At 45.1% G+C, this 16,227-nt stretch overlaps 2 long non-coding RNA genes across 3 annotated transcripts; one reads left to right on the top strand and one right to left on the bottom strand.

Moving 5' to 3' along the window:
* Positions 1-5,638: 5,638 nt before the first annotated feature.
* LOC110145157 (uncharacterized) lies at positions 5,639-9,736 on the bottom strand. Of its 2 annotated transcripts, none has more exons than XR_002316106.2 (2): positions 9,699-9,736; positions 5,639-5,958 (listed from the first exon to the last, which is right to left on the bottom strand). It is a non-coding gene; the product is annotated as an uncharacterized lncRNA (long non-coding RNA). The 2 variants fall into 2 exon arrangements; XR_002316107.2 differs by lacking the exon at positions 9,699-9,736 and adding an exon at positions 9,560-9,648.
* Positions 9,737-9,790: 54 nt separating this feature from the next.
* On the top strand, positions 9,791-10,351 carry LOC139037013 (uncharacterized). The gene is made up of 2 exons (XR_011489793.1): positions 9,791-10,016; positions 10,243-10,351. It is a non-coding gene; the product is annotated as an uncharacterized lncRNA (long non-coding RNA).
* The last annotated feature ends 5,876 nt before the right edge of the window (positions 10,352-16,227 follow it).

Raw genomic sequence — 16,227 nt, forward strand, 5'->3', positions numbered from 1 at the left:
AATGAGCCAAAGCGGCTCTCTTAATCCCCCTTGTCTCAGGTTGGATTTGAAAAGGGTGTTTCCAAACAAGGAGCAGATTGCATCTGTCAGAGTTACACTCAAGCTGACCTCCCGGCTTTCAAATGGAGAGGGGAAAAATACACCAACAGTCTCAACCACCTTGCATGTGGTTTCGAGAGGGTTGAGAAGACTCGTGCTCACTGAGCCACAGGTTCAGGCCCTGTTCACAAGGATGTGTCCATCCTCTGGGCAATCCCAGGTTTAGCTGAACAAACCCCAGGGTGTCATATCTCTCCAGGCCTGCTTGGTCTTGCCTGATGCTGGTCCAAGGTGGCCCATCTCTTGCCATTGTCTTTCCAAGGAGCTGAGCACTAGAAGGCCTGGGCCACTGCTGACATTTGCAGATTGAATGAGCCATGGATCCAAAGAAGGTTCAGCCAGTAGAGTGGTGCTCAGAACAGTGAGTGAGAGTCACTCAGTCATGCCCGACTCTGTGACCCCATGGACTGTAGCCTGCCAGGCTCCTCTGTCCATGGAATTCTTCAGGCAAGAATACTGGAGTGGGTTACCATTTCCTTCTCCAGGGGATTTTCCTAACCCAGGGATTGAACAGAGGTCTCCTGCATTGCAGGCAGATTCTTTACCATTTGAGCTACCAGGAAAGACTACTATTAAGAGACATTTCTAAGTACAAAGACAGGTCAACTTAAAAAGTATCGCTCAGAGCAAGGAGAGGCTGTCAAATAACTGAGTCTCTCTGTTTTCAAGATGAGGAAACTGAGACCCAGAAAGAGGAAACAAACCACAGACCCTCTAAGTGGAGAAGCTGCGTTTAGTTTTCAGAATGCTCCAGTAAGGACCATTTCTCCTGCCATAGGATTAACTTTTAACCCCGAGGCATAGTAGGGGAATTTGAGCTTCAGATTCAGATATACCTGGGTTTCAATCCCAGCTCTTTAAGGTTCTATCTGTGTGACCCTGGGAAAGTCATTAAACATGCTGACTCTCAGTTTTACCCGGAAAATGGCGGGGTGGGGGGTGGTGGCAATAATAGCGTTTACTTGATGGGGTTGTGGTGAAGAGTAAATGAGAAAACATGCCCATAGAAGGTGTCCACATCTGTTTATCCTTGTCATGTGTACTCCCATTAGAGAAGCCAGTTTTGGAAGAGGGCTGACATAATGGTAAGCACTCCAGGACCAAGAGAATCAAACTGGGCTCCATATCCTCAGAACACAAAGCTACTTTCATCTTTCCTTGTTAGAGTCGGGAATTGTCTTTCCTGTCCCTTTAGATCTAGAAACCAAGCCAGATTTTGGCATTAGCAGGTATCCACATAACAGGTGCTAGGGGATCCAGAAAGCTCCTCATTCCTCAGTCTTCCTCTTATCTTTCTAAAATTCAGCCCTTGGCAACCACACATCCTGAATGCTCATTTGCACATGCTCTGATTTAGGTGCATATCCTTCTTTTAAACAAAATCAAATACTCCCATGAGTATAATATCAGTCACTAACACCTAAGTATGATTTTTTTTTCAATCAAATTGCCTCCTTGCTAATATCTGCATGAAACAAATTAGGTAATTTTGTAGAGATGAAGGAAAGACTGGAAAATAAAGGGTTTAATTTTTGAGATGACCCAGGAAGAGGCTTGAGTAGCAAGATGTTGCACAACAGCAGGGGGGAGAGAAAAGAACATGATAAGGAAATGCAAGGATCCAGAGGGAACGGCAGGAGAGCATCAAAAGGAACTACATCTATGTAGAAAGTTTTTTTGCAGCAGATGTCTGTAGATGAGGTGACTCAGGAGTACTGAATGGCTTAATGTCCCCCAAAACAGTATTTGTAAAAGCCTGAGGCATGCCTAGCACTTGCACCTGACTCAGAGACTTTCCTAAGAAGCCATGAATTTAAACTCTTCTTGACTCAGGTAAGACATGTTTCTGGTGGCTAAGCTTGAAGGAGATTTTCATTCAAGCCCCAGTTGTTGTTGTTTTTTAACTCTGCTGCTGCTAAGTCGCTTCAGTCGTGTCCGACTCTGTGTGACCCCATAGACGGCAGCCCACCAGGCTTCCCCGTCCCTGGGATTCTCCAGGCAAGAACACTGGAGTGGGTTGCCATTTCCTTCTCCAGTGCTAAAGAGAACAATAAGACCCCCAATAATATCTCGGGCTGGAGCAGAGGTGAATGATACCCACATGTCACTCATACTTTCTCATGGAAACTTCTTCCCAGAGCCCCAGATGCCCTCTGTGACCTGCCCCACCTGTAACTCCAGCTTCACCCCTCATCCCTTCCCATCTCTGTTCCCAGACATGCTGGCCTCCCCCACCTCCCAAACATCTTAAGCTCATTGCCCTTTGGGAACCTCTGTTCTGGTGGTTCTCTCCACCAGATACACTCATCTCCCTAGTCTTCACTGGATGGGCTTCTTCTCATCATTCCGGGCTCAGCTCAGAGAAGCCTATCTGACCCCAAACCTAACTGCACCCCTCCCATCACCCATCCAGGGCCCTCTGTTGAATCACTGATGCCAAGTGTGTTAGCTCCTTGAGAGGACCTGGGAAAACAGCTACATCTCAGTAAACAGTGAAAAGCCGCTCAGAAGGCTGGCAATTAGCATTTGTTTCCCAATAGATCTGTCCTCTCCCTCTCTCCATGGGCTCTCATTTGTTTTCTCTCGCACTTTAGTGGCTTTTTTCCTTTGCCTAAAATATGCTCAAATTTCCAAGCCCCAGATAATTCAAGTGGAAAATATGTTGATTGCCCTCAAGCTGACATGCTTTCCAGTTGTCATTATTTTTTTTAGATTTTTTTTTAAATTTTATGGAACATTTTTAAAGTCTTTATTGAATTTGTTAGAACATTGCTTCTGCTTTATGTTTTGTTTTTCTGGCCAGGAGGCATGTGGGATCTTAGCTCTCTGACCAGGGATCGAACCTGCACCCCTGCTTTGGAAGGTGACATCATCACCACTGGACCACCAGAGAAATTCTGCACCCCCACTCCAAGCTGTCATTCCTGTTTCTTTCTCTCATGTCCGTTTCAGGGGTGCTTTCAGGGGCCACCATCATCAGCTCCAGCCCCCACCCTCCCACCTCGGCAGTTTCGGAGGGGCACCAGCCTTCACCCCTCGGCTGACAAGATTCTCCTGGACGGGGCTCCTGTTCCCAGTAGTCACACAGGTGGTGTGCGATGCAACTCCAGGGCCACCATGCCCACAGAGGGGGGCGAGGGTGGCTCCCCCTGGGGGTGCAGCCCACACTGGCCATACGTAGCCGCTGTGCTTGGAAGTCACTTTAATCACCAACCATCTCCTTTTCGCAGTCTACCACCTCCTCCATCTCTTAGGAACACAACACCTTCGATTCTTCCCTGGCTTGTTGAGGCACTGTCTCCTCCAAGTGTCCTTCCTAATCCTCCTTATCCTTCCCAGCCTCCCTCTTGCTACCCTGCTCTAGATAACTATGAGGTCCCCCCAGGCTCTCTGCTTGTCTCCACACAGCCTGCCTTGGAGGCCTCTACTCCTATTCCCACGGCATCCACAGTCATTTCTACCCCAACGACCTGCCTCTCTCCTCCTCACCTGCTGGCTGGACACCTCCACTTGCCGTGAAGGAGACCCCCAAACCCAGTTCTATCTAAAACTCAGCCTTCCGGGGGGCTCCTTCACTCGGGACCAGTCTTGAGGCCAGGCAGGAATGTTCCAAGAGATGTGCCCCTGGGGTGATCCTGTCTTCATCACCTGACAGCATCCTTCCGCCTATCTGGCCCGGGGGCCCACCACGTGAGTAAGTAGTCCCTCATGCTACAAAACAGACTGGTGAAAGGCTGAGGTAAAACTCTCAGCTGAAACTGTCTCTTCTTGGAAAGAGACAGGCTGATACCCGGGATTTCTCGGGTCACTGATAGTGTTCACTGAGGAGGGAATCTGTCCACAGGAGACCGGAGGCAGCCAGCTCTGACAGGCACACAATAGAGAGCTGGCAGGGACGGTGAACATTTCAGGCGTGGGGGAACCTTGACGGCAGCCTGACCTGTAGTCGGAGCCTTCTATTTACACTTGACTTCCAGTGTGGACGCATGACGGGCATCCGCACAGGGGAAAGAAGGCGCAGGAAGGGCCGGGAAGGGGCAGTTGCCTCGTGCTGCCAGGTGCCCACCTGTCAAGCTGTGGAGAAAAACTGCCAGAATCTGGAGATGGATTTGGGTGCTGCTGCCTCTGTCTGGGGCGGAGCCTATCCGCTTCTAACTGACACTTGTGACCCTTCGTCCGTGGGTCAGTGGCCTTGTGAGGGAGTGGACCTGTTGCTCCTCAGAGACAATGGAACAGCCTTGCCTGCCTTGGAAGGACTTCCTGCCCTTCATGGAAGCCCAGCGTGAAGGTTGTTGTGCCTTTTCTGTTTTTAGGAGCCTGTGGAGGACTGAAAGGAAGGCCCAAGTGCACCTGGTTGTCCTGTGCTGGGGGTTTGTCTGATGTTCACGTGACCCTCTTCAGAAATGGTGCAGTTCCCCAGAAGACTTGGCGTTTTACTTCAAAGTTCCGTTGTGACTCTGGAAAGTCAACTCTTGCTGTGCTGGAGCAGGTCAGGGAATGCCCCACTGGAATGGGGACAGAGGTCCCACTCTTAACAGAGCTGCACCTTCTCAGATGGCTGGGTATACCCCTCGATGGCCAGTTCAAACCTGGGAATCCTAGAGAGGGAGTGTTCCGAGGAAGACAGGTGGGTCCTCTTTACAGTGTTGCTCCAAGCGAGGCCCATGCACTGTGCCAGAGTATTACTGGACCACGATGTGATAAGTACAAAAACCGGGGGTGAGCAATAAAAGAATTTTACAACTGTGGGACATTACATGACCATGAACTCATCCATGTAAAATGGAGAATATACATGATCCTTGAACACATGTCACTGGACGGGGGTCCTTCAGGTTGGTATTGGCAAACTTGTGTGGTAAATTGCACATGGGGACAATTGTACCATGTATTGAATGGAAATTTTTATATCAGATGCATCACCACAGACAAATTTGAGAAGCATTACTTTAGCCTATTAAAATCTCTAAGAAGTGCTGCCATAAGGAGCCTGTTTACTTTGTTATAGCCAATATTTCTCAAACACATTTGACAATGAACTCCTTTTGGGGTATGGAAGAGGGTACTACCAGCATACCAAGGAACTGCTTTCTTCAGAACACTTTTGAGATGACACTCTAAATGGTGAGAATAAGCAAGTGTGTCCATTGTTTCAGAATCTGCAAACATTTTCCAGGCCACAGGTCCCACTTGGCTAGATGAGTCAGGACCTCAGGTTACTGCTCCACTTGGATTAACTAGAATAATTTAACGACTGCTCCTGATCACTCCGTGTCTTGGAAGCCCTTTATTCTTGATCCCAGGGGTTCAACTTTCACCCAGGGTGGGGCTACAGGTACCACCAGCCCATTATCTAACAACAGCACAACAAGGCCAGGTAAGTTGGTCACTGAGGGAAAGGTATTAACTCCTTCATATCACAAGGGGCCCATTTACTGCAACCTGGAACTGGACCAGGGCACCTGGAAGCCAGGAATCAGGTAGCTTCTAAAATTCTTCTCCCCGCATCCTCTGTACATTAGAAACACAGACTTGTACATTCTCATCTTAAGCTTTACTAGTCATATTTGCTACTTTGAGCATAAGACCATGTCTTCATTTTTCTTTCCTTGTATTAAGTAAGTAGTGTGCTAGGAAATGTTTCACAACCAACAGTCTGCAGAGGGTGGAGGATCCCTATTTTACAGCCTTTGCCAAGTTCTGTGGTGTAAATACTCTTGCTGTGGCCGAGTCCACGCTGCCACAAAGACCTCACTGACCACGGGGCTGAGAAGTGCCACACAACAGTCAGCTCTCAGGAACTGGCATAGCCAAGTCGACTCTGGTAAAGTGTAGGCTCTCTCTTCATGGCATGGTAGCCTGATTTAAAAAAACAAAAACAAAAAAAAAACAGACTGAGCAGGGAAAGACCTCATAGATCATCTAGTCTAGACTTCCACATTTTATAGATGAAGCAACAGGCCCAGGGAATGGCAGTGACTTGCCCAAGGCTACCCAGTAAGTTAATGGCAGATGGGATTCATCTGGACCTTCTGACTCTTTCATTCATCCTATGCTTCTCTTTAAACATATGGTTTATTTGTTTCTCAAAATAGCCAGGCAAGCTTTATCATACTTATTTAATCAAGAAGGATATTGATAAAAGAGTTAAGAATTATCCAAGGCCACAGAGCTAAGAGCTTCCCAGGTGGCTCAGTGGTTAAGAATCTGCCTGCCAATGCAGGAGACCCAGGAGATATGGGTTTGATCCCTAGGTCAAGAAGATCTCCTGCAGTGGGCAACCCAATCCAGTATTCTTGCCTGGAAAATTCCATGGGCAGAGGAGCCTGGTGGGCTACAATCCATGGGGTCACAAAGACTCAAACAGGACTGAGCAACTGAGTACACACAGAGCTAAAAAAGCAGAGTCAGGTCTTTCTTTCCTCCAGCTCCTTCCATTCTGTCAAAACCTGTCCATGCCACATTTCTTTTGGCTAACAAATGCTACCAATAAGACATGTTCTTTTCTGATTTTTCAGCTCCTAAAGATTCTTGACCAGAAAATGTCAACAATGTGTGAATTTCTTTGTTGATCTCCAGTCTGTTGTTCATTAATTCTCCATCCTGAGTATTGCCTACAACTAGCTTTATCTTTCACAACAAGTTAGGAAAAATTTTAGGCTTTATAATAAAGAGGACTCCCCTCCCAATATAGCAAATTAAAATTGAGATTTGTTTTTCTCTTCAAGTTCAGGTAGAGAGTCTAAGTCTTTATGGCAGCTCAGTAATCTCAGAGATCCAGGTTCTTTCTACTTTGTTCATCTGCTCAAAACATAGTTCAGCATAAGGCTTCTGTCTCAGCCCAGAGTGGCTGCTCCAACTCTTGCCATCATTTCCATATTCCATAGAAAAGAAGAAGAGGGAAGTGGAGGAAAGATGTTTCATGCTTCTTTTCTTATCACATTCCCAGAAGTTGCCCACATCACTTTCACTCACATACTGTTGGCAAGGAAAAAATCATGTGCCACACTGACTGCAAAAGGAAGCTGGGAAACACAGTTTTTAGCTGAGCAGTTATATCCTCAGCAAAAACTTGAGAGGCCTCCTGAAGTAAAAAGAGGAGAGTGAGTATTAGCCATCTCCACTCTGATGTCTGAGATGCTGGAACTAGAGGAAGGGGTGAGGATGGGAAGAAGGAAAGAAGGAAAATGCAGAATGTAAAGGCAGCCACAAGACCTGTGGCAAAGTCTGGTGTAAAAGGATTTGCAATCAGCCTGTGTCCTCTTCAAAGTCAAATATCTGTATTGCCCTAAGAAGTCTGCATGATTTAGGAAGTTCCTGATGATAACTTCTTAAAAATTATTGAGAGATATTCAGAAGATCTTCTTATGGACAAATGGAGGTGCATGCTTTCTGATATGTGATACCACCTTCAAATTTCCTTGCTTGAGACTGTAAATTACAGTGTCCCATGGTGATAATGATCATGCAGGGGACTCAGTGCTTTAATTTCAGTTTTCTGGACTAAGTTAAAATATAATTTTTATATCATTGCCCACCTCTCTTCTGGGGAGGAGCATTTGACACTGTGTTTTCTGCCCACCTCTACACCAACTCCTGACTCTGGCTGCCTTTAGAAAAGCCAAGTTCAAGAGAGTAAACCCTAAAAAACTATGAACTGGGGGTGATTACAATGTGTCGATGTAGATTCATCAGTTGCAAAAAATGTACCCATCTGGTGGGGGTGATTCATAATGGGGAAGGTTATGCTTGTATGGATACAGATAAAGGTGTACTTTGCTTTGAAACTAAAGCTGCTCTAAAAAATAAAATCTCTAAAGAAAGAAAAAAGAAAAGCCTTAACTTAGGCATTACTGAAAGATCTGGTAAAACAAACCAGAATGAGAAGTGACACAATTTTCTTGAGTCTCAATGATGATCTGCAGGGTTACCTAATTAGAGTGACTGCACCTTTCAGGGGGCTTCCCAGATGGCGCTAAGTGCTGAAGAACTACCTGCCAATGCAGGAGACTTAAGAGAGGTGGGTTCGATCCCTTGGTCGGGACGATCCCTTGGAGGAGGGCATGGCAACCCACTTCAGTATTCTTGCCTGAAGAATCCCATAGACAAGGAAACCTGGTGGACTGCAGTCCATGGGATCACAAATAGACACAACTGAGCGACTTAGCACGTAAGCATGCATCTCTCAGGGCATCCAATTTCCTGCTTGAATGATGAGAATCTCTATATCTTCCCCCATCTAGGCTGAAATATAAGAACTCAGGTATATGTTCTCAGATGCTCTTCAGAGGAAGAGAGCAAAATCAAGATTCAGCATCAATGAGAGGGCTTCTTTGGGAGGTTGGTATTGAATTGCTTAATCCTTTTAAACACTTTTGAGACCCAAGGCTTGTGTTTTGGAAAACCTCTCCCTTTTCTGATTTTGATTCTCTTGGGTTTTGCCAATGTGCCCAGAACATATGGGTCTGCTGCAGGGCAGGCAGTTTGCAAAGCTCAGGTGGTCCCCAAAGGAAATAGAATGAGAGAATGGAAAGTGTGTGAGGGCAGACGGCAGATGCCAGGATACCTTCTGTGGGTATTTATGTTCATACCTTCCCTCCCCTGCTGTATTCCTTCACGGAACATGTCTGAATCACCTCTGTGTCCCTCACATCTGCTAACACAGTGCCTGGCACATGGGAGGGGACTGATAGTTTTGGGTGGATCAGTGACCCTTTAACTCTGCCCCGAGGTCTGCTTTTGAGTTTCTTCTTCAACAACATTGAAATTTATTAAGCCCTGTGCTCTTGGAAATCAGTGACAGTTAAGAATTTGTCCCTCTCCTGACCCCTTCTGTGTTCCAGGAAATGGCTCACTGCAAAAAACCATCCTTCCCAGTATGACTTAAGATTCACCCATGACCGTCTTGTTAATCCGTGACAAGGTCAGACACAGACCCTCCACATTCCCATTCTTTGTCTCAGACATGATTAGCTGAGCTATTTGTCCCCACTGACCAATCTAGATAAAATGTCCACAAACTTGTCTTAACTTAGACAGTCTTAGTTAAAACTTCTCTTCTTCTCCCAGTCCCTGAGTTTTGACCCATCCTTGAGTGTTGGAATGCTCAGGAGCATTTTTCTTTAAGGACCAGAGAATTGGCTGACCTTTATCAACTGTCTCCTTACAAGAAGCCCTTGTCCCATTGCCTCATGCTGGTTGCTTTCTAGCCTTATTTGCTCCTTCCTATAAATCAAGTTCCTTTCTCCATGACATTGGGACTTACTAACTCCTTGTTACAGTCATCTGCCTTCCCTATTGCAATATTCTTTTTGAATAACATCACTTCTTACATAAACCAGATTTTTAAAATTGAACACACTCATCACCTTCTGCTTCAGTGCCCTGACTGTCTGATCTTGACCATGGCCTTGCAGCCCTTTACCCCCACCGCAGCCCCTCACCCCAACAATGTAATTACTCAGGACTTGGCACTGCTCATATTTCATCCTCTCTGATTTCAAAAATCAGAATGCTTTCAGAGGATACTTAATAGAAGATTCAACTCAGATTACTGGACAAGCAATGCGTTAAGTAATAAGGACATTTCATCATCTCACCAAAAAAGGAACTCTGGAGACAAGTGATCCTATCTCTTGTGATGTCATAAAGAATTCATCTACCCATGTTGTCATCCTTAGAACATGTGTGTGTGTGTGTGTGTATAGTTGCTCGTAATAAAAAAAATAGTCAAGATAAGATATCCCATCATCATATGATATTGTCCGTAGCACAAAGGAACTGAAAGAAGAAAGAGCTTTCTTTGAGGGTCACTTTCTTTATCACGGCTCATATCAGAAGCTCATTAGATCTCAATTTAATCTCGTTGACCAGAGCTGGCCACATGGCCACCCCTAGATGCAAGGGATGCTAGGAAGGTGAGTTGTTGGAATGTTTGCCTCAACTATGAATGGGGGGGACTCTTTTAGTGGAGAAGAAAATGGGGGGAGAATGACTATTGGGTCTTCCCCACTTATACAACCCTTAGGACTTGTTCTACACTCTCCAAAGAATTAGTCTGATAAATGGGTCCTTGGGTTGATGGACTGGAAGATCTCGCTCTTGTTAGTCAATTTGATAAAACCAAAACTTTTCTGAATGCAGTGCCCCCACATGGCTGTTCAATACCTCGATAAAAATGACTTCTTCAGGCTGGTGGAGTGATCAAATGGACTTTCAGAAACCTTTCAAATAAAATGCTCAGGAGAGCTTATTCGCCAGTGCCTCATTTCTCTACCTGTAAAATGGGGGTGATTATTCAGTTGTAAGACATTATTGGGAGGACTGATGAAATGGTGCTGTAAATGGTCTACTGCAGGCCAGGCACATGGTGAGGACTCAGTATGGCTGGGTTTTTCCCCCATGCAGAAGGAAAAAGCCTGAGCTGTAGCCTCAGACAGGCTGCTCAGCCTCTAGTTCAGAGCAGAGGAGCAGATAACAGAGAAAGCACTTTGTATCCCTCTGCCTTCCTGGGGCGTCTTTTCTCTCCTGTTCAATCCCACCAGAGTGCATTAAGTGCCTGCTGTGTGCAAGGTTTTCCGCAGGGGACTGGAAGGTGATGTCAAACAGCCTCTCTGCCGGGCTGAGCATGTACCCTACCAGCAGGAGCACTGGGATGAGAGTTCACATAAGTATAAAGCAAGGCAGACACTTGACACTCGGGAGCCTGCCTCATTACCTCTGAAAGCTCCCTCACATAGCAGGGAGTTAGCAGGATGTGGTTTTCATAAACCCCAAAGTGGTGATTTCCTTACTCAGTAACTTTGATATTTTTTCCCCACTACCATTTATGTTTTCTGTTTCAGGAGAGAAAGTCCTTTGGAATATTCTAATGCAGTCTCTCCCCCAGGCATAGAGCTGATTTGAACAGCTGAAGTTAACTGAAAATCCCTCCTAAAATTTTGCCATACTTTCCAAGGCCATTAGAAAATTCATGATCAATATTCAGATTGCCCCTGTGAGTTCAGCGATTGGGGTCTTCACACCATTTAAAGTCACAGCCTTGTCCCTGAGAACGCTGTTACTAAAGTGCCTATCTGCAAGCTGCCCTTGAAAGTTGCAAAAAATACAAGGCTTTCAGACTGAGGAAAGGTCCTCTCTTTGATTAAAAGCAAATCTTACATTATGAGAAATGAAACTGCCTCTGTAGCTATCACTAAGCTTGGTAGCAAGGGACCTTCTTGCCTGCAAGGAGTCCGGGGGAAGGCAAGGAGCCTTTGAAGATAATTGCACTTAGGGCTTCATTAGAGTACTAACCACACAGGCAGGGATTTTACTTGATCCCTAGGCTGTCTCTCCAACCAAGCTGCCAGGGCCTGTCTGACACAGTGCCTGGCTTGTACTGTTCAGTTCAGTTCAGGGTGCTCAGTTCAGTTCAGTTCAGTCACTCAGTCATGTCTGACTCTTTGCAACCCCATGTACTGCAGCACGCCAGGCTTCCCATCACTGACTCCTGGAGCTTGTTCAAACTCATGTCCATCAAGTCGAGTCAGTGATGCCATCCAACCATCTCATCCTCTGTCATCCCCTACTCCTCACACCTTCAATCTTTCCCTGCATCAGGGTCTTTCCCAATGAGTCAGTTCTTCCCATCAGGTGGCCAAAGTATTGGAGTTTCAGCTTCAACATCAGTCCTTCCAATGAATATTTAGGATTGATTTCCTTTAGGATGGACTGGTTGGATCTCATTGCAGTCCAAGGGACTCTCAAGAGTCTTCTCCAACACCACAGTTCAAAAGCATCAATTCTTTGACACTCAGCTTTCCTTATAGTCCAACTCTCACATCCATACGTGACTACTGGAAAAACCATAGCTTTGACTAAACAGATATTTGTTGGCAAGGTAATGTCTCTGCTTTTTAATATACTGTCTAGGTTGGTCATAGCTTTTCTTCCAAGGAGCAAGCGTCTTTTAACTTCATGGCTTCAGTCCCATCTGCAGTCGTTTTGGAGCCCAAGAAAACAGTCTCTCACTGTTCCCGTTGTTTCCCCATCTATTTGCCATGAAGTGATGATACTGGATACCATGATCTTAGTTTTCTGAATGTTGAGGTTTAAGGCAAAATTTTCACTCTCCTCTTTCTCTTTCATCAAGAAGCTCTTTAGTTCTTCACTTTCTGCCGAAGAGTAGTGTCATCTGTATATCTGAGTTTATTCATATTTCTCCCGGCAATCTTGATTCCAGCTTGTGCTTCATCCAGCCCAGAATTTCTCATGATGTACTCTGTATATAAGTCAAATAAGCAGGGTGACAATATACAGCCTTGACATATCCCTTTCCCAGTTTGGAACCAGTCTGTTGTTCCATATCCAGTTCTAACTGTTGCTTCCTGACCAGCATACAGATTTCTTAGGAGGCAGGTAAGGTGTTTTGGTATTCCAGTCTCTTTAAGAATTTTCCACAGTTCGTGGTGGTCCACACAGTTAAAGGCGTTGGTGTAGTCAATGAAGCAAAAGTAGATGTTTCTCTGGAATTCTCTTACTTTTTCTATGATCCAACAGATGTTGGCAATTTGATCTCTGGTTCCTCTGCCTTTTCTAAAACCAGCTTGTACATCTGTAAGTTCACTGTTCACGTACTGTTGAAGCCTGGCTTGGAGAATTTTGAGCATTACTTTGCTAGCGTGTGAGATGAGTGCAATTGTGCAGTAGTTTGAGCATTCTTTGGCATTGCCTTTCTTTGGGATTGGAATGAAAATTGACCTTTTCCAGTCCTGTGGCCACTGCTGAGTTTTCCAAATTTGCTGGCATATTGAGTGCAGCACTTTCACAGCATCATCTTTTAGGATTTGAAATAGCTCAACTGGAATTCCATCACCTCCACTAGCTTTGTTCACAGTGATGCTTCCTAAGGCCCACTTGGCTTCACACTCCAGGATGTCTGGCTCTAGGTGAGTGATCACACCATTGTGGTTATCTGGGTCATTAATATCTTTTTAATATAGTTCTTCTATGTATTCTTTCCACCTCTTCTTAACATCTTCTGCTTCTGTTAGGTCCATCCTGCTTCTGTCCTTTGTTGTGCCCATCTTTACATGAAATGTTCCCTTGGTATCTCTAATTTTCTTGAAGAGATCTCTGTCTTTTCCATTCTATTGTTTTCCTCTATTTCTTTGCACTGATCACCGAGGAAGGCTTTCTTATCTCTCCTTGCTCTTCTTTGGAACTCTGCATTCAAATGGGTATATCTTTCCTTTTCTCCTTTGCCTTTCCCATCTCTTCTTTTCAAAGCTATTTGTAAGGCCTCCTCAGACAACTGTTTTGCCTTTTTGCATTTCTTTTTCTTGGGGATGGTCTTGATCATGGCCTCCTGTACAATGTTCTTCCATAGTTCTTCAGGCACTCTGTCTATCAGAGCTAATCCTTGAATCTATTTGTTACTTCTACTGGCTACCCACCCCCCAGACTATGCCTCTGCCTGCCTTTTGTCTGTGGAAAACTTTAGTCAAATAGTAGGTTTAATCAGAGAAATGAGAACATGTGAAAATGAAGGAAAACTGTCAAAGGAGCCCAAGTAATAATAGTCATTAAGCATAGTCTAGGACGTTCAGTGCTTTTGAACTGTGGTGTTGGGGAAGACTCTTGAGCATCCCTTGGACTGCAAGGAGATCCAACCAGTCCATCCTAAAGGAGATCAGTCCTGGATGTTCATTGGAAGGACTGGTGCTGAAGCTGAAACTCCAATACTTTGGCCATCTCTTGCTAAGAGTTGACTCATTGGAAGAGACCCTGATGCTGGGAGGGATTGGGGGCAGGAGGAGAAGGGGACGACAGAGGATGAGATGGCTAGATGGCATCACCGACTCGATGGACATGAGTTTGAGTAAACTCTGGGAGTTGGTGATGGATAGGGAGGCATGGCGTGCTGCAATTCATGGGGTTGCAAAGAGTCAGACACGACTGAGCAACTTCACTGAACTGAACTGAGGACTTTCAGTTCTTTCTCAAGGGCTACAGATGATATTCTGAGCCTTATCCTGTGAGATGTCTTATAGATACTAAAACAGCAGATGGAGAAGTCAACTACATGATGACCAGACTGCACCCAGGACATGAGTTGCCACAATTCTGAGAACTGGCCTCAAAGAAATGGAAACAAATGGACCCCAGAACTGAAGATTAACTGTACCTAAAACAACCAAGATGAAGCTGGTCAGACCACTGATGACCAATCTGAAGATGACTGTTGTTTATGCATGTAACCCTTCCCCTCCACCCCCACACACACACTGTCTATAAAAGCGCTCACTCCCTGTTTGTCAGTGGGGAGGAGTTAGCTTTTGGACAAGTGTCTGCCACCTTCTCCCCCTCTCCCCCACAGTTGTTGGCATCTGAAATAAAGCAAACTTTCCTTTCCAACTGGCCTGTTTATTGGCTTTTGAGCAGCAAGCAGCTGTATCCACACATTCCTTTCGATAACTGGACCGTTATTCTCCTAATCACACAAGACTCAGGTGCCAGACACTAGGGATAGCCTCTATTTTTTTTTTTTTTTGCAAGCCCCAGAACCTGAAAAATTATCCAACTAGCCAACCCTAAGCTTGTTTACACTACTTTGCCTATTCTTCCTGTGGAAACTACTATAAAGTTTATTGCCCACATTTTCCCTTCGATTCTTCTGCCTGACCCTAGTGCTTCTGTGCATGCTTCCCCCATGGCGTGATGTATCCTCTCCTCTTGGGATCTACAAGTGTAGCAATGGCTATGTTATTTCAATGGCTATCATCTCCCAATCTGTTAGTTTCCCCATATCTGAATAATAATAAAACCCATATTTTAAAACATAATTTGGTTATGTTATAAATATGGTTATATGTTATATAATTTGGCTATAAAACATAGATTTGGTTCCATAAACAGAAATGCCCTGACAGTGAGGAAGTAAGGCATATCATGTGTTCATTCATTCATTCATTCATTCCTTCACACACCAGTACTCTGCTAGGCGATTATTTCAGCTGGCTTGGGCTGTTATAATAAAATACCATAGACTCAGTGGCTTAAACAACAGACACTTATATCTCACAGTTCTGGAGGCTGAAAAAGCCAAGATCAAGTTGCCAGTAGACTTGGTTCCTGGTGAGAGCCAGCTTTCTAGCTTGCAGTCAGCTGTCTTCTGGCTGTGTGCTCACATGGCTTCTCACTGGTACAGGTACATGGAGAGATAGAACTCCCCTGCCTCTTCCTCTATTTATAAAGGCATTGCTTCCATCATGAGGGCATGATCTACATGATCTAATCGAATCCTAATCACCCTCCAAAAGCCCGTCTCCAAATATTGTCAGTTGGTGTTTAGGACTTCAACATATGAACCTGGGGAGGACATACTCAGTTCATAGCAGCTGTGGAGACACTGACCCGAGCCCTCCCAGTGCCTGTGCTGCTTCATATCTCTGCGCCTTTGCCCATGCTGTTCCTAGTATTTTTCTTCCCACTTTGCTTCCTGGCTAACACCAAATCAGCTTTCAAGCACAGCTCAAAGGTTGCTTCCCTTGTTAAACCTTCCAACTGCTTGCCTGCCCTGTATATCTCAGCACACATTTCTTTATGTATTGACTCTACTTTCTGCATGCAGCAAGATGCCTATAAGGATCCAAGCATGGTGCCAGGCACGTGGATATAGAGATAAATTATCTGTAGTTCCTGGCCCCAAGGAACTCACAGTCTCAGGAAGCAGATCACTATGACTAACTGCAATAGGATTTACAGATCCCACAATTTGAGTGTGTACACAAAACAGTGGGGACATAGAGGAGAGAGTAGGCCATGTTACCTGGGGGTAGAAGTGGAATTTCATAGAAGGGAGAAAAGAGATTCATCAGGCAGACTGAGGTAGTATGGAGGTTAGGAAAAACAGTGAGCAAGGGGGCCATCCCTTCCCATCCATTTCTTTCCCTAAATACACTGGAGTAGAAGTATAGGTTTTTAAATTCTTTCCTATGTGTCAGGATCCTCCTTCACATTATATCCTGATTTTCACTCATGGCTGATGTCACGTCTTGTCAGTCACACTTACCTGACTCTGGATATAGTCAAGGGATCTTACAGACTTTAGAAATTCTTTCTTTCTCAGACAAATCCCATATGATT

The sequence above is a fragment of the Odocoileus virginianus genome, chromosome 10, assembly GCF_023699985.2.
Source record: "Odocoileus virginianus isolate 20LAN1187 ecotype Illinois chromosome 10, Ovbor_1.2, whole genome shotgun sequence".
In the NCBI taxonomy this organism is placed as follows: domain Eukaryota; kingdom Metazoa; phylum Chordata; class Mammalia; order Artiodactyla; family Cervidae; genus Odocoileus; species Odocoileus virginianus.